The 24,020-nt window shown below is 45.3% G+C and overlaps 1 long non-coding RNA gene across 1 annotated transcript in view; it reads right to left on the bottom strand.

The window, feature by feature from the left end:
• Window positions 1–19,644: 19,644 nt before the first annotated feature.
• The window catches only part of LOC123811190, a 32,804-nt gene continuing 28,428 nt past the window's right edge, over window positions 19,645–24,020 (bottom strand). The window contains exon 4 of the long non-coding RNA XR_006784364.1: window positions 19,645–19,949. This is a non-coding gene — a long non-coding RNA (uncharacterized LOC123811190). The remainder of the gene's footprint in view (window positions 19,950–24,020) is intronic.

Genomic DNA, 24,020 nt, shown 5'->3' on the forward strand with positions numbered 1-24,020 from the left:
TTGTCTGTGATCACCAAGAACCTGGTTATCTGTACCCACCTGTGACACTCCCTCTCCAGGTTTGTCTGGGGTGGGTAGGGGTCATCCCCAGCTGCCAGGTGGGGCACACAGGCTGGGGAGACATGGTGTCAAGCCCTGTCTTCTCATGAATCAGGGTCCCCGACAATGAGAGGTATTGAGTGCCCTGATATGAGGGGCATCCAAGCTCCCTAGTAAGGAGAGTTATACTTCCAATTTTTAGACTCTCATTCTAATTGAGGGGATCACCTAGCTCTACCTGTGTTGTGAGCCAGGAGGGACCACTGGCAAGTGCCTGGTAAGCACCCAGCCCCCTCATCCATGGAACAATGGTGGGACAGTAGCAGGGTGCCCCCTGCCTGTCAGTTAGATGAAACCTGCTTCCCACACAGGACAGCACATGGTATCTGTTTTGGACCAGACACTGTGCCAGGTGTGGGAGGCCCTTGGAGAGCTCAGGGCAGTAAGTACAAGCATATGACATGTGTTCTTGTGGGAGCCCAGATGAACTTGGACTTGGGGGTCCAAGGAGGCTTTTTCAGGAAGAGATGCCCAGCAGACACCTGAAAAATGAGTGAGGCCAGGGAACTCTGTGACAGCACAGGGCCACAGTGGGGACCAGCAGTGATGGCCCTGCAGCAGGAGGAACAGCCATAACAAACAGGCTAGAGACAGAGGCGTGTGCCGGGTGTGCCGGGTCTGAGGGCAAGATTTGCTCCAAGGGTAATGGGGAGCCATGGGGGACATTATGCATTGGTGGGGGCGCTGGTGGCAAGTTCTGGGCTTTGTTTGAGGAAGACCTTCTGGTTAGCTAGGGGGAGAACAGATACAGAGTGCAGGAGGCTGGAGGTGGGCTGGGGGGGTGCTGTTACCAGGGGAGGGGGGCAGTGGCTTAGCCCAGGCATGGGAGGGAGAGAAGTGGGTGGCTCTGAAGGAGATCCTGGAAGTAGGTGGGTGAGGTTTTGCACAAGGATAGGAAGTGAGGTGCCTCCTGGCTTCCAGCCTGGTCCCCTAGTGGACAGGGGGAGGACTCAGGGTCAACATTTTGATCACATAGCACCAGCTTCCAGCAGTTCATGGGTGTAACGTCCCCGTCTGCTTCCTGCTGTTTGCCCACCCATATTTCCTGTGCCTGGAATTTCCCAGCAGCAGTCCCCCGATCACCTTGGAAGGGAGAGGGCTGGAGGAAGATTCCCCACCCCAACAGCCAACCCAAAGGCAGGTGACGCCCTGGGCTGCTGCTCTTCTTTTCCTTGGGGGCAAGAGTGGGACAATCCCCACTGGTGCCAGCGCCTCTGGGAACCACCGAGGAAGGGTAGGGCTTCCCATACTGTGCCTTCATGGACTCAGAGCTCAGGAAGCCCAGCTTTGTGGTGGGGGACTTGGGGAGCATGTGTGTTGCCTTGGGCTCATGTCTGCCTCTGGGGGTTCCTTTATTCCCTTTTTTGCCAGTTACGGCTGCAGCTGCAGCGATGGCATCAGCCTGGGAGGAGCCCCCCTGCCTCTGACTCCCTCTGATGGCTCCTTCCCCTTTACTTGGTCTTTGCTCCAAGAGCACCCTCTCTGGGATGCTGTCTCTGCCCCTGCCCTGCTGCCGTCCCACCAGCCCAGTGGGATCTCTGAATACGTGTCCCCTAGGCTCTTTTCCCCCTGTCAGGATTGGCACATGGCTGAGTTAGAGATGATGGGTCTCTTGTCTGTGGGTTCCTGCAAGGCCATATTAGCACCCACCCAGTCCACAGCGCCCGTGTCCACCCACAGTGCTCCATGGGTGTTTGCCAACATGCAGCAGTACACCGGTGACGGTGGCCTGAGCAAGGAGGACATGGCTGCCTCATGTGTCACATGCATGTTCTTATGTGCTGAGCATGTCTTTGTGTGCACACCTGAGGCTGTGTGAGTGTGCATGCCCACACCGGTCCCTGTGTGTCCTGAGCACATCTCTGTGTGCCCTCTCGCACAGGTACACCTGTGTGCACATGAACCTGTGGACGTCTGCCTCATGGACCATGTGCTTGCCTGAGCCTGCCCATGTGACTGTGGGAGCACATCTGAGAGTGTGTGGCCATGCAGGTGTCTGGGTGCACCTGAGCACGTCTGTTTGTGTATTCGCACACATCTATTGGAGTGTATTCTCATCTGTGTGCCTATGAATGTGCCAGTGTGAGCTTGAGCATTTGCCTTCACACACACGTGTCTCGAACATGCGTAAGTGTGCACTCACATGGGTGTGTCTGAGCTTGAACCCAGGGCTCTCCTGACTTCCAGCACTGCCTGATTTTAGACCCAGAGAAAAGCCCAGCCCACCCTGCCTCCCTCTCTCCCCCAGCCTTGACCCTGAAGCCCCTGGCCCTCCACCAAGCCAAATGCTCCTCCAAAGAACAAAGTTACAGTGAAGGAAATTCCTCTTAGCAGCTTCTGGGCCACACATGCTGGGATGCTCAGGGGCTGGTTCTGCCCATGGGGTCCAGCTCTGCAGCTGCACTGCCAAGTCCAGACGTGGAACTGGAAGCCAGAAACGAATAGGCGCCACCCAACGGACAACCAGTGAGCATCCAGATGGGGCATTCAGGAGGCTAGATGGCAGCTTGGGAGCAGCGTCAACATTTCAGAGCTAGGGAGACTCAGAGGGCAAGATTTAACTCAAGTGTGGGTGATCCTAAGCCAGTGGTTTTCAACTGGGGGGAGATTTTGTCCCCTCAGAGCACACTGGTCAGTGTGTAGTCTGGAGATGGTTTGGATTGTCACGTCCATCAGCGGGGAGGGGTGGTACTGTCCTGTGGGAAGAGGCCAAAGATGCTGCACAGCCTCACGTGGCAGAGAATGGTCCAGCCCCAATGTCCGTTGGTGCCCAGGCTGTGGTGCTTACAGGAACAAGGCTTTCAGGAGCATGGAGGGAGGCAGACAGCATCCTGGAAAACAGGAGGAGTTTGGAGACAAAAGGTGTTTCTGGTGCAAAAGACTTGGTCGATCCTCAGGACAAAAGAACATATGGACAGCCAGGGAGTCTATGAAAAAGTGCAAATGAGGACTACCAGGAGATACCACCACACACCTGCCAGAGTGGCCGAAGGAGAAAAATCCAAGGACACCAAGTGCTGGTAAAATTCTGGAGCAACCAGAACTCTTCACTCTCTCTCTCTTTTTAAAAATAACACTATATTGGGCATCTTGCTGCATCTCTGACTATAGCTGTTTGGTGTGGAACTCTGCACTCTCGCTAGTGGAACAGTGGATGGTAGAGCCACATCTACAGGTCACATCCAGGTGTGAAGAGTTGCGTGGCCGCCCAGACCTGGGCTGGGACAGAGGCGGCACTTCCAACCGTCGTGTGAAGAATGGCAGGCAGGTTTTCTGATTAAGCAGAAAGTTGCTTTCCCAGGTTCATGAGCAGAAGCTCAGGTCTCCTGGGGCTTCCTACTGAAAGGGGCCCCGGTGTGAAGACTGGCATTCAGGGTTTTCTGTCCCTGGTCAGTGGAGACGTCGTCAAACTGTCAATGGCTTTGGCTTCTTACAAAGCTTGCGCTGGGCAGCAATCACTGTGGTGTCTTTAAACATAGTTGATAACTACAATGTTTTTTGAAGAAAGATGCATTCTGAACAAAGTTTCCTTATTTGGTTGTTTCTTTCCTGAGCCATGGCTGACCTCTGACCTCTGACAGAAGTTTCTTGGGAAAGTGGCAACATGGTGTTGCCTCTCCAGCTCTGCTCCTGGTGGGATTGGGGGAGGGGGCTGTTTAAGGACTGAGGGAGAATGACTCGCCTACTGGTCGGGCTATTCCTAGGTGGGGCCTTCCTGAGTCGGGCCTGGAGAAGGGCCCACAGTCGGCATTTGCTCTGTGGCTACACACGAAGGCTGGGCACTTTCCAAAGTTTACCCTCCATGTTTACCGCCGTGCCCACCTCTTTGAGAGCTGTTTCCTGAGCGCTGGCTGTGTGCCAGCTTCCAGGCTGAGACTCTGTAAACACCAGTTTTATCTTCCTCCTTGCTAACTGGACCCCTCTTTTCCCGTGCACTGCCCTCCAGACAATTGGCTGCCTCTTTGTTCAGACAGACCTCTTTCCAGCTTCAGGGCCTTTGCACTTGCGGTCATTCCAGTCTAGCACTCTCTTTCCTCCCAGATCTTCATGGTTGGCTCCTTCCAAATCTCCAAGCCTCTATTTAGCTTGAATGTTACTTTTTTTTCTGGCGTCATTACTCAGTATCATATAACTCAATTTGACTTTGTTATACTTGTGACACTTTTAAAATTTTATTAATTTAATTATTTATTTTTACAGAGGGAAGGGAGGGAGAAAGAGAGGGGGAGAAGCATCAATGTGTAGTTGCCTCTCCTGCACCTCCTACTGGGGACCTGGCCTGCAACCCAGGCATGTGCCCTGACTGGGAATCGAACCGGTGACCCTTTGGTCCGCAGGCTGGCACTCAATCCCCTGAGTCACACCAGCCAGAGCTATTATATTTGTGACACATTTTGAGCTTATTCATTGTGACTGGGCTTATTCTCTGTCTCTATCCCCGGTTGGAAGGGACATTCTGTGGGATCAGGGGCCTGTCTGGACTATTCTCACTGAGCCTGAACTCAACTGCTTATCCCCATGTGGACGACTCATCTGACACCTCTTGGCCTCCTTTTTCTGACCTAAAAAAATGAGTATGACAATGATTCTTAGTTCAGAGCAAAACTGTTAAAGTGCTTGAAGTACTGTGTCAGGTGCACTTGGCCCCAAACATTATTTATTAATATTATTAAGTATTCAAAAAGGCCTGCAGGGGAGGAGAGAGGGAAGGATCCTCGATCCATGGCACTCCGTTTGTTCACAGATTCATTCATCGAGCAAATGCTGCTGACAGCCCACAGCATGCCCGCTGCAGAAGACAGGCATAGATCCACGAGTCTGCCCTGGTGAGACTGAACTTGGACATAGCAGTGATCACCACACTGATGAGTGCCGCTAAGCACACACTGCGTGTCTGGTCCCCCTGAACCTACACTCCCTCCCTGGGAGGGAGAGGAGTTTTGTTTTCCGCTGTGGTGGCTGAGGCTCAGAGAAGGCAGGTGTGTGCCCCCACATCCTCACCAGCACTGGGCACAGTAGTCTGCCCTTTTCCTCAGCAGTACCTCCCAGACAGAGCCCCAGGGACTGCTCGAAACCCAGCATAGCACCGAACTCCACATGCATGGCATTATGTCTCTTTTCATGTGTACATTTAAAGGAAGCGCCTGGTGGGTTGTCTATGACATGTCTGAATTGCCAGCATCACTATTCTCATGCAGTAAATAAAGGTCCCTTGATCACAGGCACGGAGATATGCTGACAGCTGATCGGGTGACCCACATGGGGTCTAAGTGACTGCTAAGAAGGGAATGTGTCCACTGTGGAGACGCTGGGCAAAGGGATGATGGGTCATGTCCCTGGAGGGACTGAGTAGGGCAGTGAGAGTTTTCAGCAAGTGGCTCAGCATGGTATGCTCTTTGAAACTTATGATTTGTTTATTTCTGGACTTTTCCTCAAATGTCTGTGGACCACAGTTGACCACTGGTAACTGAAACTTTGGAAAGTGAGACTGCAGATAAGGGCTGGGGAATGACTATTATGTTTTGCCAAGCTGACGTATTAATAGTGTGCCCCATTTTAACGTGCACAGTATTTTAAACATATATTTTATCGATTATGTGATTATAGTTGTCCTGTTTTTCTCCCCTTTATTCCCCTCCACAGAGCACCCCCTCCCACCATCATTCCCCCACCTTAGTTCATGTCCACGGGTCATACATATTAAGTTCCTTGGCTTCTCCATTTCCTATACTATTCCTAACCTCCCCTGTCTACTTTGTACATACCATTTATGCTTCTTATTTTTTGTACCTTCCCCCCTTTCTCTCCCCTCCCCCTCTCCACTGATAATTCTCCATGTGACCTGTATGTCTGTGAATCTTTTCCTGTTCTAGTTGTTTGCTTAATTCATTTTTGTTTTTGTTCTTTTTTTTAGGTTTGGTTGTTGATAGTTGTGAGTTTGTTGTCATTTTACTGTTCATATTTTTTATCTTCTTCTTTTTCTTAGGTAAGTCCCTTCAACATGTCGTGTAATAAGGGCTTGGTGATGATGAACTCCTTTAACTTGACCTTAACTGAGAAGCACTTTATCTGCCCTCACATTCTAAATGATAACTTTGCTGGATAGAGTATTCTTGGATGTAGGTCCTCCTTGCCTTTCAGGACTTGGAATACTTCTTTCCCGCCCCTTCTTGCCTGCATGGTTTCTTTAGAGAAATAAGCTGATAGTCTTATGGGAACCCCTTTGTAGGTAACTGTCTCCTTTTCTCTTGCTTCTTTTAAGATTCTTTCCTCATCTTTAATCTTGGCTAATATAATTAGGATGTGCCTTGGTGTGTGCTTCCTTGGGTCCAACTTCTTTGAGACTCTCTAAGCTTCCTGGACTTCCTGGAAGTTAATTTCCTTTGCCATATTAGGGAAGTTCTTTATTATTTGTTCAAATAAGTTTTCAATTTCTTGCTCTTCCTCTTCTCCTTCTGGCACCCCTATGATTTGGATGTTGGAATGTTTTGAGTGGTCCTGGAAGTTCCTAAGCCTTTCCTCATTTTTTTTGAATTCTTGTTTCTTCATTCTGTTCTGGTTGAATGTTTCTTGCTTCCTTGTGCTCCAAACCATTGATTTGAGTTCCATTTTCCTTTCCATCACTGTTGGTTCCCTGTACGTTTTCCTTTATTTCACTTGGCATAGCTTTCACTTTTTCCTCTAATTTGTGACCATATTCAGCCAATTCTGTGAGCATCCTGATCACCAGTGTTTTGAACTGTGCATCTGTTAGGTTGGCTGTCTCTTCATTGCTTCGTTGTATTTTTTCTGGAGTTTTGGTCTGTTCTTTCATTTGTGCCACATTTCTTCATCTCAGTGTGCCTGCTACATATAAGGGGTGGAGTCTTAGGTATGCACCAGGGCTGGCAACCCATGTCACTGTGTTGTGATGCTGTATGTGGGGGAGGGTCCGAGAGGGAACAATGTCACTGCTAGCTCTCTGTCAGCTTTCATTCATTTCCCCCGCTTCCCACAAGCAAAGTGGGCCCTTCTGGTACTGATTCCAGGGTAGGTGGGCTTGTGTACATTCTAGGGCCTTGTGGGTCTCTCCAACGAACTCTCCTGTGAGGCTGGGAGTCCCTCCTGCTGCTGCCTCAACCCCCACAGGTATTTTCAGTCAGAGGTTTGAGGCTTTATTTTCTGGAACTGGAACCCTGGGTTGTGGGTCTGTCTCACTCCCCAGTCATCCCTCTGGATTTATCTGGATATGAATGTGGGGCCGCCCACTCCACCGGCTGCCACCTTGCTGCACATCCTCTCCACCTGGCTGCCTGACTCTGCCCCCACTATAGTCTGGGTGAGTGTTCCTCCTTTAACTCCTTGGTTGTCAGACTTCTATACAGTTTGATTTTCTGGCAGTTCTGGTTGGTTTTTGTTTTTAAATGTGTAGTTGATCTTCTTCTGATTGTGCGAAGAGGCACAGTATGTCTGCCTACGCCTCCACCTTGGCCGGAAGTCTGATCTAATGTGCACAGATTTGATGCCTAATGAAGCTGTGCGTTTTTCATGTCTCTTGGTCAGGTGTTTCATCTTTTCCTTATTGATTCCTAAAATTTCTTATATATAAAGTATTCTTGGCAAATGTTTAAAATATTATTTTTTAGATTTGCTTTTCTTGTTTAAGTTTTTTAAACAAGATTTTATTTATTTATTTTTAGAGAGAGAAGGGAGAGAGAGAGAGAGAGAGAGAGAGAGAGAGGGAGGGAGAGAAACATCAATGTGCGATTCCTCGAGGCCGTGGCCTGCAACCCAGGCATGTGCCCTGACTGGGAATTGAACCTGTGATACTTTGGTTCACAGCCCGCACTCAATCCACTGAGCTACGCTATCCAGGGTTCTTGTTTAAGTTTTAAAAAATGTGTTTTGGTCGTTGAATGTCAATTATTGAAGAAAAAATGAAATAAAACTGTTTTGGCCTCAGAAGTTTAAAATTTTTTATGTAGTAGAATTTATTAGTCTTTTAAAAAACTGTCCCTGGCTGGTGTGGCTCAGTGGGCTGTGCGCTGGCCCATGAACCAAAGGCTGGCTGGTTTGATTCCCAGTCAGGGCACATGCCTGGGTTGCAGGTCAGGTCTTCAGTAGGGAGTGTGGGAGGGACAACCACAGATTGATGTTTCTCTCTCTCTCTCTCTCTCTCTCTCTCTCTCTCTCTCACTTTCCCTCTCTCTACAAATAAATAAAAACAAAATATTAAAAAAATAAAAAATTATTGACTTTTGGTAAATATTCATCTTTATTTTCCTCTAGTGGTGTGCTGTTGCAGCTTTTTTACTTTTAACATTTTTTAAAGATTTTATTTATTTTTAGAGAGGGAAGGGAGGGGGAAAGAGAGAGAGAAACATCAATGTGTGGTTGTTGGGGGCTGTGGCCTGCAACCCAGGCATGTGCCCTGACTGGGAATCGAACCTGCAACACTTTGGTTTGCAGCCTGTGCTCAATCCACTGAGCTACGCCAGCCAGGGCTTACTTTTAACATTTTACCCATCTGAAATTTACTTGGTTTTGAGAGTTGAAGTGAAGGTCAAAACTTAATGTTTTTCCAAATCATTCATCAGTTGTCCCAGATACATTTATTGAATATGTGGCTTTGTGCATTCTGATTTGAGGGCCCTCACTTATAAATACCAAATGATTATCTATATTTGAGTCTGTTAAAGGATTTTCTGTTCTTTTTTCTAAATCTATCTTTTTATGTAATCTGTAATATGGTGATATCTTCATAATATTCTTCCCACCCAGGAATATTTATCTGTTTTGTTTTTAAATATCCCTTAACAATTTTATGATTTCACTCATATTAAGTTATTATAGTTATTACCAATTTTATTTCTATGTTATACATAGTTTGGGTTGATATTATGAAATGAGTCACTTCCTTGGTTACATTTTCTGGTATTGTTGGTGTAGCAAAACTACTAATATTGGACTTCTGGCCAAGATGGAGGCATAGGTAGACGCACTGTGCCTCCTTGCACAACTAAGATAGGGATGACAACAATTTAGAAACAGAATAACAACCAGAACTGACAGAAAACTGAACTGTATGGAAGTTGGACAACCAAGGAGTTAAAATAGACACATTCATTCAGACCAGTAGGAGGGGTGGAGTTGGGCAACTGGGCAGAGAGGAGTCACGGCACAAAGAGTGTTGGAGCTGATGCTGAAAGGCATCCCAGGCTCAAAAGACCGCAGCAGGTGGGCCCTGGGCGTGCAAGCAACGGCTGGCAGACCCTGGCCAAGGGGTGGCAACCAGCAGACCCAGCATGGTGGCAATTGTGAAGCAAGGCACTGCGCGCAACCCAGAATCCCAGCCCTGGGAAACAGAGCCTTGGGACACTGACTGAAAACATTTGTGGGGGTTTGAGGTGCAGGGAGAGACTCCAAGCCTCATAGGAGAGGTCGTTGGAAAGACCCACAGGGTGCACAAGCCCACCCACATGGGAATTAGCACCAGAAAGGCCCAGTTTGCTTGGGGGAAGCAGCGGAAAAAACTGAAGTCCAATGGAGAGCGGAGGAAGCATCATTGTTCCCTCTTGGACCCCGTCCCCACATACAGCATCACAACCTAGTGACTGGGTTGCCCCGCCCTAGTGAATACCTAAGTCTCCACCTCTCATATATAACAGGTACGACCACACCAAAAAAAAAAGAAAAAAAGAAAAGAAAAGATGGTTCAAACAGAAGAACAAATGAAAGCCTCAGAACCAATACTTTTAAGCGACTGAGAGATAGCCAACCTATCAGATGCACAGTTCAAAACAGTGGTGATCAGGAAGCTCACAGAATTGGTTGAATTTAGTTGCAAATTAGATGAAAAAATGAAGGCTACGCTAAGTGAAATGAAGGAAAATGCACAGGGAACCAATAGTGATGGGAAGGAAACTGGGACTCAAATCAATTTAGAGTGGACCAGAAGGAAGAAAGAAACAACCAAACAGAAAAGAATGGAGAAATAAGAATTCAAAAAAAATGAGGAGAAGCTTAGGAACCTCCAGGACATCTTTAAACATGCCAACATCCAAATTATAGGGGTATCAGAAGAGGAAGAGCAACAAGTGGAAAAGTTATTTGAACAAATAATAAAGGAGAACTTTCCCAATCTGGCAAAGGAAATAAACTGCCAGGAAGTCCAGGAAGCTCAGAGAGTCCCAAAGAAGCTGGACCTAAGGAGGAACACACGAAAGCACATCATAATTACATTAGCCAAGGTAAAAATGAAGGAGAGAATCCTAGAAGCGCCAAGAGATAAGGGGACAGTAACCTACAAAGGAGTTCCCATCAGACTATCAGCTGATTTCTCAAAAGAGTCCTTGCAGGCAAGAAGGGGCTGGAAAGAAGTATTCCAAGTCCTGAAAGGTAAGGACCTACAATTCAAGATTGCTCTATCCAGCAAAGCTTTCATTTAGCATGGAAGGGCAGATAAAGTGTTTCTCAGATAAGGTCAAGTTAAAGGAGTTCATCATCACCAAGCCCTTATTACACAAAATGTTGAAGGGACTTACCTAAGAAAAAGAAGATAAAAAACATGTATAGTAAAATGACTGCAAACTCACAATTATTAATGACCAAAAGCAAACTAAGCAAACAACTAGAACAGGAACAGAACCACAGAAATGGAGATCACATTGAGGGTTAGCAATAGGGGAGTGAGGGGAGGGGGAAGGTACAGAGAATAAGTAGCATAATAAATAGGGAGAGGGCAAGAATAGTATGGGAAATGTAGAAGCTAAAGAACTTATGACACATGGACATGAAGTAAAGGGAGGGGATGTGGGTGGGAGAGGGTGTACAGGGTGGAGAGGAATGAAGGGGGATAATGGGACAACTGTGATAGCATAATCAATAAAATATATTAAAAATGAAAAAACCCCCATTAATATTTATGCATTTACCTTGTATCCTGTACTGTCCCAAATTCCTATGAACTGTAATAGTTTTTCAGTTACATTTTTCTAGGTTCAATAAAGTATCATCTGTAAATAAATATGACTTGATCCCCTTTTCTTTGGATGCCTCTTTGTCTTTTTGTTTTTCCTTGTTGTGCTGTGAAGGTTAGAACATTCGAGTGCTTGCCGATGAGGACTAGGGCGTTCTAACCCTGGGGACAGATCCTCTCCCCAACTGTAACATGGAAGCTGTATTTCTCTGTTAATCACGGCACAGTGGCTGTGGTGGAACACTTTGTTTCTAGGAAAGTATGATCTTTTCCACCACATGTAATAATTAATAGCAAAAGCTACCATTTACTGCCAGGCAGTTTTCTGAGCATTTTACAGAATTGTTTCACTTAATTCTTTCAAACAGCCCTCAGAGGTAGGTACTATTGTAACAGACATTTACAGAGGAAAAAACTTATGTTCAGAGAGCCTTCTTCTCCTCCAAAAAAGCCAATGGAATAATCAGAGTTTAAACGCAGGTCATGGAATTTGTGAGCCTACATGTTTAATGGTATGCTGTTTCGCCTTCCTTCCCAGACAATAAAAACCTCCTTCCATTGCTAACTTAGTTTTGATATGATGGACAAATCTAGAGTTTATCAAAGAACTTTCTGCCTTCTTTGTAGACACATATGCACTATTTTTTTTCTTTCACTTACTGAATTTTGTTTAAAAGACTTCTAAATGTTCAGTAGAGTTCTGGTAAACAGAAAGAAAAAAGTCAAAGCTCTTGCCAATTTCTGTGGTGTAAACACTCCTGTTATGGCTGGTTGCAAGCTCCCAGTGTGATATCACTGAGCAAGGAGACAGGAAGGGTCGGACTGCCAATCCTGAGTCCCACCTGCATTCCTGACAGAAACCTCCAAGGCCGTGGTGGATTACTACTTTAACATGTGCACGCACATGTACAACACAGGGCATGTGCTGGATTGCTACCCATAGCCTTAGTGTGCTGTGCAGAGCCTCGTAAACAGGCACATCACTATTTTAGCAGCAAAAATGCTTCAATATTCACATTTGTTGTCGTAGATACTATAAAGAGGCTCCCATCACTTTGGATGAATTAGTTGTCGATTTAGTTTTGGTGACAAACTTATCCAAAAAATTCAGTTTATAGAACTTTCTGATTTTCAGAATTGTGAACAAAAGTCTGTGAGCTTGGGTTTTATTTATTTCTTTTTCTCTATTTTTTGAACTTGATCTTAAACTTTGTTTCTAGGTTGTCAAGTTTTATATCAGGGTTGAAATATTTATAGAATGATCGGGATGTTTTCCATCTCTTGAAAATCTTCACCTGTTTCTTGAACTTTAGAAAGCTGAACAATGGCATAACCATTAGGGATTGACCTTTTTGGGAGAGATTATTTTGGATAATGTCCTTAGTTTTTTTCTACCATTGTTTATTCATCCGTTCAGGTGTTCTATTCTTTCTTGAGTTAATATCTGTAATGTATATGTTTATAGAAAACTCAGTTTCACTGAGATTATAAAAAAATGTAGTACAGAGTTGCATATCATATATATATTTTTTAATTAAAAAATCCTATCTTTACCTGTGTTTATAGACTTTTTTCTATTTCTGGTTTTAGATAACTACACGTGCCTCCTTTCTTTGTTTCTTAACAAACTGGCTAGAGATGTGGCTGTTCAGTTTCAGAATCCCATTCTTTCTGCTGTGCACTAACAGAGGAGGAGCTACTCCGTCACCATGGCGAGCTCCTTCCCCAGTTTGTTCCCTTTCCCCCCACTTCTTGAGTTGAATGCTTCAGAAGTTCTTTTATTTCCACAGTAGAAGTGTACAGTGGACGAGGGTGTTTATTTCATGAAATGCAGGAGAGAGGTGAGTCAGGGGAAGTAAACTGGAAGCTGGGTTTTGATGGATGAGAAAGAGTTTCCTAGATGGAGACGTTCTATCTAGTTGAGACACCAGCCATAGAGGGATGAAAGACCAGCTGTATTCTGGAAATGATCTCTGGCATGGTGCCCTTGAATGGACAGATGAATGGCATTTGTATTTATTATATTTATAATATAATCAATGTCTTCAGTATACAATATAATGAATTATAAAATACAATTTAGTGAACAGAGCTTTTTTCCAGAGCTGATGGCTGGTGCTGAAAGACCTGATCTGGCCAAAACATAGGGATCTGGAGAGAACGTGGTGGGAGGTCAGCAGCAGGGACACCCCAAAGGGGCGACAGGGAGTCCCGGGAGGGGCGTCGTCATACATGTAGTCTAACATATTTAGGATAAAGCAAAGCCCATCGGCAGCAGTGCTGAGAACGGATGGTAGGGGGCAGGAGCGGAAGCTGGGTGGTGCAGGTTGGGAAGCTGAGGCTCCAGAGAGAGAGAAGAACCTTTTTCGCCACAGTGCGAATGTGTAGAACTACTTTAGAGGAAATGGGACTTGGTCGTTTTTATTGCTAGTGGCTTGTTGAGGCATCACAAGTATATAATAAACTGCACATTTTCACCGTAAAACATTAGATTAGTTCTGATACATTTGTATACCTGTGAAACTTTATCACAAGATAAAGTAAGGTAAAGGGACACCAGCCTAACCCTAACCCTAACCCAAGTTTCCCACTGGCTATTATTCCCACAACTTTGCTTCCCTCCCATTCCTCTCCTCCCACCACCCACAATTAAAAACAAGATTAACCATGGACGTGTTTTCCGTCACTACAGACTAATTTGCATTTCCCAGTATTTTATATAAATGGAATCAAGCCATATATGGGCTTTTTTTTTTTTGTCTTAGCATGTGGGGCACTCACTCAGCGTGATGATGTCGAGACTGGGCCATGGTCTGTTGTGTCCACACTTGGTTCTTTTCTTTCCTGCGAACGCACACCCGTCCTGCAGGTGTGCACAGTTTGTTTACTGGCTGTCTCTCCAGTTGAGGGTAACTATAAAGAGAGCTCTGCCTGGCTGGCATAGCTCAGTGGATTGAGTGCGGGCTGTGAACCAAAGCATCGCAGGTTTGATTCCCAGTCAGGGCACATGCCTGGGTTGCAGGCCATGGCCCCCAGCAACTGCACATTGATGTTTCTCTCTCTCTCTCTTTCTCCCTCCCTTCCTCTCTAAAAATAAATAAATGAAATCTTCAAAAAAACCCCAAACAAAACAGAGCTCTGAACACAGAGATGTGCAAATCTCTGTGTGGATATGTGCTTTCACAGTTCTGGGTAAACATCCAGGGACTTTTTCTGCAGCCTAACCAGAGACTTGGCAGCCAGAGCCCGGTAGCTGATGGTGATGGGAACCCGTGTGAGGCCCAGGGTGGCTGCTTTGAAGGGGACTGAAGCGTCCTTGTTCTATGTGCAATGTATCTGTATCTGGTATCTTTTTCAATAAATGTCTGTATTTTCATTTTACATGGCTGGATACCTTCTGGACAGACCTTGTACACTCAATAAATAAATAAATAAATAACAGCCATAAATCTTCCCCAAATGGTATAGTATCATGTGTACTTTTCTGCATTTCTTTTCAACCTAGTAATAGATCATGTTTATCTCTCTATGTTGTTACCTGGAAAATAGGAGTTAGCATGCTACTTTTAAGGACAGTGTGATATTCCACAACAAGATTTGGCATGACTTTTCTTAAAGGGCCAAAGAGTACATTTTTTGGCTTTATGGATCCAGTGGTATCTGTTGCAACTACTCAGCTCTGCTGTTCTGTTGGAAAAGTAGCCACAGACAACATATAAATGAATGGACATAGCTGTGTGCCAATAAAACTTTATTTACTAAAACTGGCCTTTGTTCTGTGGCTCCTTGCATCCTCATACATCAGCTGGGGATGTCCCTCCACTTAGAAACCGAGGTCTAGAAAGAGGCGGTCACGGAAGTGAGCATGAGAGAATCGAAACATTGGGATTTATTTGCTACAGCGGCCAGCATTATTCTAAAGTGGCGTTTCCCAGCGACATGGGAGGTATCTGGAGACACTGTTGGCTGCCTCACTGGGCAGGTGCTGCTGGCATCTGCGAATAACACCCCACACTGCACAGGATGGCCTCTGTGTAAGGAGTTGTCTGGCCCGTAATGTCCATAGAAACCCTATGCTAGCTTAACAATCTCCCCTCTTAACAATCATTTTACCTATTTATCTTTTCCCCCACCATTGAGTAAGTTCACATTTCTCAGCCAAGGAGGGAGAAGGGGCTTTCTGGTCAGGGCAAGCGGGGTGTGGGAATTGTTCAGCATGGAGTCTGCTTATCATTTACTGATTGTTTTGGCCTTGCCTGATGGGTGGGCAGAGCATGTGACTTCAAAACTGACCTTCTGGAATGAGCACACGCATCAAGGTTTCAGATGGATCCACTCCTTGAACTTTAAGGTCAGGTTACCCTGGAGAAGAGTGAGGCTGATGCCGAGTTCTAGGAGTTTTATTGGCTGTTGACAACCTGGTGGTGATGGTGAGAAATTATTATTTTATTACTGGTGCTGATTGTGATGCTCTACTTTTCAAGGTCTAGCCCCGTGCACTTTGATGTTCTGTCAGCACGCTAGGCACAGTCCTGCCTCAGGGCCTTTGCACATGCTGGGGCCAGTCTTCTCCCAGGTGCTCACATAATTTCTTCCTTGACTCCTTCACATCTCGGCTTTAATGTCACTTCATCAGAGGTGGCTTCTCTCACCACCCTATTTAAAATCTCACCCTCACTCCATCAGATTCTCTGCAGCCTGCACATACATCAGGGACAGCCTGGACATTTGAATGACAAAGACAGAGGGGCATGCACAGGTAAGGCAAAGTGAATGGACAAGCAGCTGTTTCTATTGCTTTTAGGAGGAAAGAGAATGGACTCCCCCTTTTCATGGAGATGTGTTAGTGTTGAACTGTGTCCCCCTAGATTCATGTGTTGTAGCCCTAATCCTTAGTACCTCACAGTGTGGCTGTATTTGGAGACTGGGCCGTTAATGAGATAATTAAGTTAAAATGAACCCATGAGGGTGGATACTAATTTAAAATGACTGAGATCCCCATAAGGAGAGATTAGGACTGCAGAGAGACACCAGAGGTGTGTCTGCAAACCAAGAAGAGAAACCTCAGGAGAAACTGGCTCGGCCTGCACTTGACCGTGGACGTCTGGCTGCTTAGCCAGTGGCACCGGGTCACAGCAGCCCAAGCTGACCAACACAGGACATAGCCCCGCTGGTGCCCGTGTCTGTGCGTTCCAGCTGTCAACCTCATCAGAGCCTGGCAGGGCCCCATGTCACAGCTGGGGACCTTCAAGCTTAGAGAAGTGGATGGCCTCTCCTCCAGGTGGGATGTGGCAGAACCGGGATGGGCTGCCTCAGTCTGGGACCACAGAGTGGGGCAGGGGTTGCGTGGTGAAGGTCAGAGGCCCAGGACTGTGGGCTGACTGAGGGATTTCACCCTGAGGGCATGGTGGGGTGGGACTCCCATCGGGAAGGGCTGGCCCCAGATGGGAACAAAGCACCTCTGGGGAGGAAGGAAGGCGAGGTGGATGGGTGTGGATGGGGGTTTGGTACAGGTTGCGAGGGCACAGCATGGACCCTGTGACTTCTTTTCCTTTCAGGAGTGCAGAGGAGGTCGCCAGCTGGGTGTGTGTGAGGTGGAGCTGGGAGCCCGTGGGAGTTGAGGAGAATTGGGAGGGGCTGTGAATCCAGCTATGGGGAGCAACTGAGAGACAACTGAAGAGGAATTAGGGGAAGCATGTTCCCGGCTCCTGGAGATCTCATATGAAAGCCCGGTGGTAGTGTCTGACATGTCTCAGCCAGCTGGAGCCTTTCTCAGGCTGCCTGTGGCCCAGAGATGTGCAGGGATTGAGCCCAGAGGAGGAAGGGCGGGTGCCCTGGTGGTTAGGACCGTGAGCTGCAGCTGTTCTGGAAGCAGATGCTGAAAAGGAGTTGGGGTGTGATGTGTTTGTTAGAGCAGATCACCAGATTTCAATAGTAATGCATGCTGGTTGGCGGGCTTGGATGTCCATCTCCAAAAAACACATACGAAAGGCCAAGCAGCATTTGAAAAGATATCTGACATCACTAGTCATTAGGTAAGTGCACGTTTAAGCCACACTGAGATACCACCTCACACCCATTAGACTGCCTATTATTAAAAGCAAGAGAAAAATTAAAAATAGCAATGCTGGTCAGGATGTGGGGACACTGGAACACTTGTGCGTTGCTATGTGAATGTGAAGTGGTGCAGAAGTTGAGGAAAACAGCTTGTTGGTGCCTCAGAAAGTTAAATGGTTACCATCTGACCCAGGCATTTGACTTCTGGGTATAGTCTCAAAAGAATTGAAAATGATGTTTATTTTATTTTATTTTATTTTTAAAATATATTTTATTGATTATGACATTACAGTTGTTCCAGTTTCCCCCCTTTATTTCCCTTTGCCATGCACACCCCCTCCCACCTGCATTTCCCCCCTTTAGGTCATGTCCATGGGTAGTACATATAAGTCCTTTGGCTTCTACATTTCCTATACTATTCTTAATCCTACCCCACCCAGCCGTCTATTTTCTACCTACCATTTATGCTACTTATTCTCTGTACCCTTTTCCCCCTCTCTCCTCCCCCTCCCCTGCTGATAACCCTCCATATGATCTCCATTCTGTGATTCTGTTCTTGTTCTGGTTGTTTGCTTAGTTTGCTTTTGTTTTAGATTTGGTTGTTAATAGCTGTGAGTTTGTTGTCATTTTACTGTTCATATTTTTTATCTTTTTTTTCTTAGGTAAGTCTCTTTAACATTTCATATAATAAGGGCTTGGTGATGATGAACTCCTTTAACTTGACCTTATCTGGGGAGCACTTTATCTGCCCTTTCATTCTAAATGATAGCTTTGCTGGATAGAGTCATCTTGGATGTAGGTCCTCTTTGCCTTTCATGACTTTGAATACTTCTTTCCGGCCCCCTCTTGCCTACAAGATGTCTTTAGAGAAATCAGCTGATAGTCTTATGGGAACTCCTTTGTAGGTAACTGTCTCTTTTTCTCTTGCTGCTTTTAAGCTTCTTTCCTCATTTTTAATCTTGGGAAATGTCATTATGATGTACCTTGGTGTGTTCCTCCTTGGGTCCGACTTCTTTGGGATTCTCTGAGCTTCCTGGACTTCCTGGAAGTTTATTTCCTTTGCCAGATTGGGGAAGTTCTCTTTCATTATTTGTTCAAATAAGTTTTCAATTTCTTGCTCTTCCTCTTCTCCTTCTGGCACCCCTGTGATTCAGATGTTGGAATGTTTAAAGTTATCCTGGAAGTTCCTAAGCCTCTCTTCATTTTTTTGAATTCTTGTTTCTTCATTATGTTCTGGTTGAATGTTTCTTTCTTCCTTCTGGTCTAAATTGTTGATTTGAGTCCCAGTTTCCTTCCTGTCACTGTTGGTTCCCTGTACATTTTCCTTTACTTCACCTAGCATAGCCTTCACTTTTCCCTCTAATTTGTGACCATATTCAGCCAATTCTGTGAGCATCCTGATCACCAGTGTTTTGAACTGTGCATCTGATAGGTTGGCTATCTCTTCCTTGCTTATTTGTATTTTTTCTGGAGCTTTGATCTGTTCTTTCATTTGGGCCATTTTTTTTTTTTTTTTGTCATGGCATGCCTATTATATAGTAAGGGGCAGAGCCTTAGGTGTTCACCAGAGCGGGGAAACCCAGTTGGCTGCTTTGTGGCACTGTATGTGAGGAAGGGGTCTGAGAGGGAACAATGTCACTGCTCAGCTCTCAGCCAGCTTTCATTCACTTCCCCTGCTACCCACAAGCAAAGTGAGCCCTTCTGGTGCACGTCCTGGGTGGGTGGGCTTGTGTATGTTCTAGGACCCTGTGAGCCACTCCAAGAAACTCTCCTGTGAGGCTGGGCAGTTTCTCCACTGCTGCCTCAACCCCCACAGGTGTTTTCAGTTAGAGGTTTGAGGTTTTATTTCCCCGCACTGGGACCCTGGTTTGTGCGGTCTGTCTCACTCCCCAGTCATTCCTCCCAGTTTATCTGTGCATGGATGTGGGACCATTATTTTGTAATCTGCCACCTCGCTGCATCCACAGCTTGCCACCGCTTACTGCATGTCCTCTCTGCCTGGCTGCCCGGCTCTGCCCCTCCTGCCGGTCTAGATGAATATTTCTTCTTTAACTCCTTTGTTGTTGGACTTCTGTACAGTTCGATTTTCTGTCAGTTCTGGTGGTTTTTTGTTTTTAAATTTGTTGTTGTCCTTTTGGTTGTGTGAGGAGACACAGTGTGTCTACTTACACCTCCATCTTGGCCGCAAGTCCTTAAAAATCTGAAAATGATGTTTAAACAAAACACTATACCACATGCTTATAGCAGCACTATTCACAAAAACCAAATTGTGGAAACAACCCAAATGTCCATTAACCAATGAGTGGATAGACAAAATGTGTTCTATCCAGAGAATGAAATATCACTGAACCACAAAAAGGAGTGAAGCACTGACACTTGCTACAATTTTTTTCTTGTTTTTAAAAATATTTTTATTGAGTCAATTGGGGTGACATTAGCTAATAAAATTATATAGGTTTCAGGCATACAATTCTGTAGTACATCACCTGTATATTGCAGTGTGTGTTTGCCACCCCAAGTGAAGTCTCCTTCTGTTGCCATTCATTCCCTCTCCACCCTCTGCTGCCTCCCTCACCCCATTTCCCTCTGCTAATCAACAGGTTGTTGTCTGTGTCTATGACGTGGTTTTTTTTTTTGGAAGGACTTGGGATAAAAGAAGCAATAGAAGAAGCCACAGAAGTGAGCCAAGGTGGGGTTGCTATTGGTCCACTGGGAAGTCTGAGAAAACGGAGTCTTGGAGACAGGTTCAGGGGGTTAGCCCTGGATGAGCTGCTACTGCCCACTGCTCCCTGGTTGCAAGTCCAGTGGGGACCCTTAGAGTTCTGCAGGTGCATGTCTGTGGAGGAAGCAAAGGAGAGAGTGTCCCAGAAGGAGGAGTGTGCCAATCTTTTTTGCTTAATCTCTTCACCTTTTTCACCCAGTCCCCCAACCCCCTCCCCCTCTGATATCTGACAGTCTGCTCTCTGTATCTGTGAGTCTGTTTCTATTTTATTAGTTTATTTTGTTTATTAGATTCCACATATGAGTGAGATCATATGGTGCGTGTCTTCCTATGACTGGATTATCTCACTTAGCATAATACTCTCTGGGTCCATCCACACTGTCACAAAGGATAAGATTTCCTTCTTTTTAATGGCAGAGTAGTATCTCATTGTGTAAATGTACCACAGCTTTTTCATCCACTCATCTACTGATAGACACTTGGGCTGCTTCCGGATCTCAGTGATTATAAATAATGCTGTAATGAACATTGGGGTACATGTATTTTTTGAATCAGTGTTTGGGGGTTCTTCAGATAAATTCCCTGAAGTGGAATCACTGGGTCATAAGGCAGATCCATTTTTAATTTTTTTGAGGTATCTCCATACTGCTTTCCACAGTGTCTGCACCAGTCTACATTCCCACCAACATTGCAAAAGGGTTCCCCTTTCTCCACGTCCTCATCAGCACTTGTTTGTTAATTTATTGATGGTGGCCATTCTGACAGGTGTGAGGTGATATCTCAACATGGATGAATCTTGAAAACGTGATGCTCAGTGAGAGAAGCCAGACACAAATGTCATATGTTTTATGGCTCTATTTACACGAAATATCCAAAATAGGTAAATCCATAGACACAGAATGTCAATTCATGGTTGCCAAGAAGGAGAAGAAAGTGGGGGTGGGTGACTGCTTCATGGGTACAAGATTACTTTTTAGGGGTGATAAAAAGTTCTGGAACTAGTTGTAATAGTTGTACGACATTGTAAGTATACCAAGTATCACTGAATTGTTCACTTTAAAATGGTTTTTCTAGTGAATTTCATCTCAGTTTCAACCCTAAACCTAAACCTAATCCTAATCCTAGCTCTAACTTTAACACTAACCTTAAACCTAACTTTAATCCAAATCCTAACTCCAGCATTTACCCTAACCCTAATTAGAACTTAAATCCAAACTCTGACCTCAAAGCTATCTCTAACCATAACCCTAACCAGAACTCTAATCATAAACTCAATCCTAACCCTACCCTTAACCACTAGCATTAACCCTACTCAAGACCTCATCCTAAAACAAAACTTCAACCTAATCCTAAGCATAACTATTACCCGAAACCTAACTCTAGCCTTAATTGAAACTCAAACCCTAAACTCAAACTAATACTGTGACTAAATGTAATTGTAATCATAGTCAACCATACCCCTCATGCTAACCCCAACTCTAATCCTAACCCTAACTGAGAGAGCAAACCCTGACCCTCATCCTAACACTAATCTTAATAAAAAAATACAGATACTATGTACACACACACATACACATATACATATATGTATAAATGCACATGTACACACCCATACACACATACCCATGCATGTACACACACACACACACACACACACACACACACACTGATTTCAGTGTTCACCCAGCCTTATGAGGTATGACTCATATCATGCATGTTAAAACATTTATTTTTGGTTCAGAAATAATTGATATGTGACATATTAGTTTCAGGTGCCTAATGGTTTGATATTTGTGCATGCTTTGAAATGCTCGCCCAGTAAATCTAGTTAACGCCCAGCACCTCATAATGTCACAGTTGTTTTCTCATGATGAAGCCTTTAAACCCCGCTCTGCAGCAGCTTCCGCCTATGCATGTGCGTTTTTAGCTGTGGTCGCCATCTCTGTACGGTGCCCCAGGGCCCATGAATTCATGACGGGGAGTCTGTCTCTTCTGACCACCTCCACCCATTTCCCTGCCCTTCGCCCCCTGCTGCTCACAACCACCAATCTGCTCTCTGGATCTATGAGCTCAGGTTTGTTTTATTTTGTTTTTTTAGCTTCTTCTTATAACGGTATCATGAAGTATCTGCTTTTCTGTCTGACTTATTTCACTCAGTATAATGCCCTCTAGGTCTATGCATGTCATAACTGGTGGGATTTCCTTTTTTTTTTTAAGGGTGGAAAAGATTCCACTGTATAAGTACTACATGTTCTTTCTCTATTCACCTGTCAATGACATTGGGTTGTTTCTGTATCTTGAAGATTGCGGATAATTCTGCAATGATCACAAGGGTGCAGATATCTCTTTGAGAGAGTGTTTTCATTTCCTTTGACTAAATACCCAAGAATGGTAGTACTGGGTCACACAGTATCTGTTTCTGCTTTTCTGAGGAAACTCCATGTTGTTTTCCACAGTGGCTGTGCCATTTTACAACCCCAGCATGAGTACATGAGGGTTCCTTTTTCTCCACATCCTCACCAGCACTTGTTATTTCTTATCTTTTTGATAATTAACTCTGCATATTTTAAATCAGAATATAGTTTCTAGAAGTCAGCTCCTTACTCACCCTTCCACTTAATTATCTGTGCCCTTCAAGCGGAGTCTACAAACCTCGCCGGTGAGAATTGCTGTACAAGCATTCGAAGGAGTAAAAAAGTGCTGGGCAGATGAGCTGTTTTCTTACAAGTTCTAGATTTCACATCACACACGTACCAGCATCTGGAGCCACTACCAGACGGCTGAGTAGATACACTGCTAATAGCTGGGAAGCATCTTCATGTTGCTGTGGCCGACTCCCTGAAGGCTGCAGGTGGTTCTATTTAGCATGCTCCGTCAGCTTCATGGAGTTCACAATGCCTACTTGCCACCACAGACCTGTGGTGCTTAATTCTGTCCTGTTAACATGTCTGCAGCATAACTGTAATCTCTAATGTAATGGTGGTCTCCATTGCCCAGGATGGCTACTGGTTTAATTCTTATGGACTTACTTTGTAATTAGAGATGATGGAAGAATTACTGTATCAGAGATGATACACTTTTATGAGTGTTGGTGTTTTCTTTTTCCAAACTGGTGGTGGTGTCATTAATGTAAAAGCAGGGGACAAGAAGACACCAGATTTGCCTCCTCTCCAACAGGTGCCAAACCACTAGGTGGTCCCCTGTGGCAAGCCACTCTTCCTTGGCCATCTAGTGTGTGATATTTTAAATATCTTATCACATTCTGGTGTTTCATTTTGTTCACAGCCCTTGCTGCTATCTACAATTATCTTTATTATCGCTTCTCCCCGCACATGTTTAGTGCTTGTTTTCTCCACTGCGTTTGACAAGGTGGAGATCTTTTTCACTTTACTTAAGGCCACATGCACCAGTGCGGTGGGTGGAATAATTGCCCCTCCACAGATGTCCACATCTTAATTCCTGCAACCTGTGACTACGTTAGGTTACAGAGGGAAGCGGAATTCAGGTTGCCAGTCAGCTGACCTTGAGATGCAGAGATTATCTGGGATTATCTGGATGAGTTTGGTGCCATTGCAAGCCTCTCAAATGTGGAAGAAAGAGGCAGGAGAAAGAGGGAAGCAGAGGGACAGCATTGTGAGGACTCAGCCTGTTGCTGCTGGCTGTGAAGATGGAGGAAGGACCCACAGGCCAAGGAATGCAGGTGGCCTCCAGAAGCTGGAAAAGGAGAGGGATTTTTCCCCTAGAATGTTCAGAAGGAACATAGCCCTGCCAACTCCTTGATTTTCACTTAGCAAGACAATTTTTAACTTTGGATCTCCTGAACTGAAAGAAATGTAAGAAATGTGTTGTTTTAAGCTACCAGTTTGTTATGGTAGCAATAGGAAATGGACACACCCAACTTGGCTCCGAGGAAATGTTCAGTAAACATTTGTTAAATGAATGATCAGGATGGTGACTTCAAGACAGGGGCTGGAGAAGACAGAGTAACTTTAAGTTAGAGAGGCTATAAGGCAGCCAGAAGTCGGGTAGGTCTCAGAGTCAGTGGGGGAATGCCTGGGTCAGGCAACAAGTGTCAGGGGGCATGGACTTCAAGGTCAGAGCCGGATAGGTGCCTGACTCCCGGAAACACTCAGGAAAGAGCACAGGGGCTCCCTCCCAGTGCTGTTTTCATGGCATCCCGATGAT

The sequence above is a fragment of the Phyllostomus hastatus genome, unplaced genomic scaffold (assembly GCF_019186645.2).
Source record: "Phyllostomus hastatus isolate PE091 unplaced genomic scaffold, TTU_PhHast_1.1 phas_contig_150, whole genome shotgun sequence".
Classification (NCBI taxonomy): Eukaryota; Metazoa; Chordata; class Mammalia; order Chiroptera; family Phyllostomidae; genus Phyllostomus; species Phyllostomus hastatus.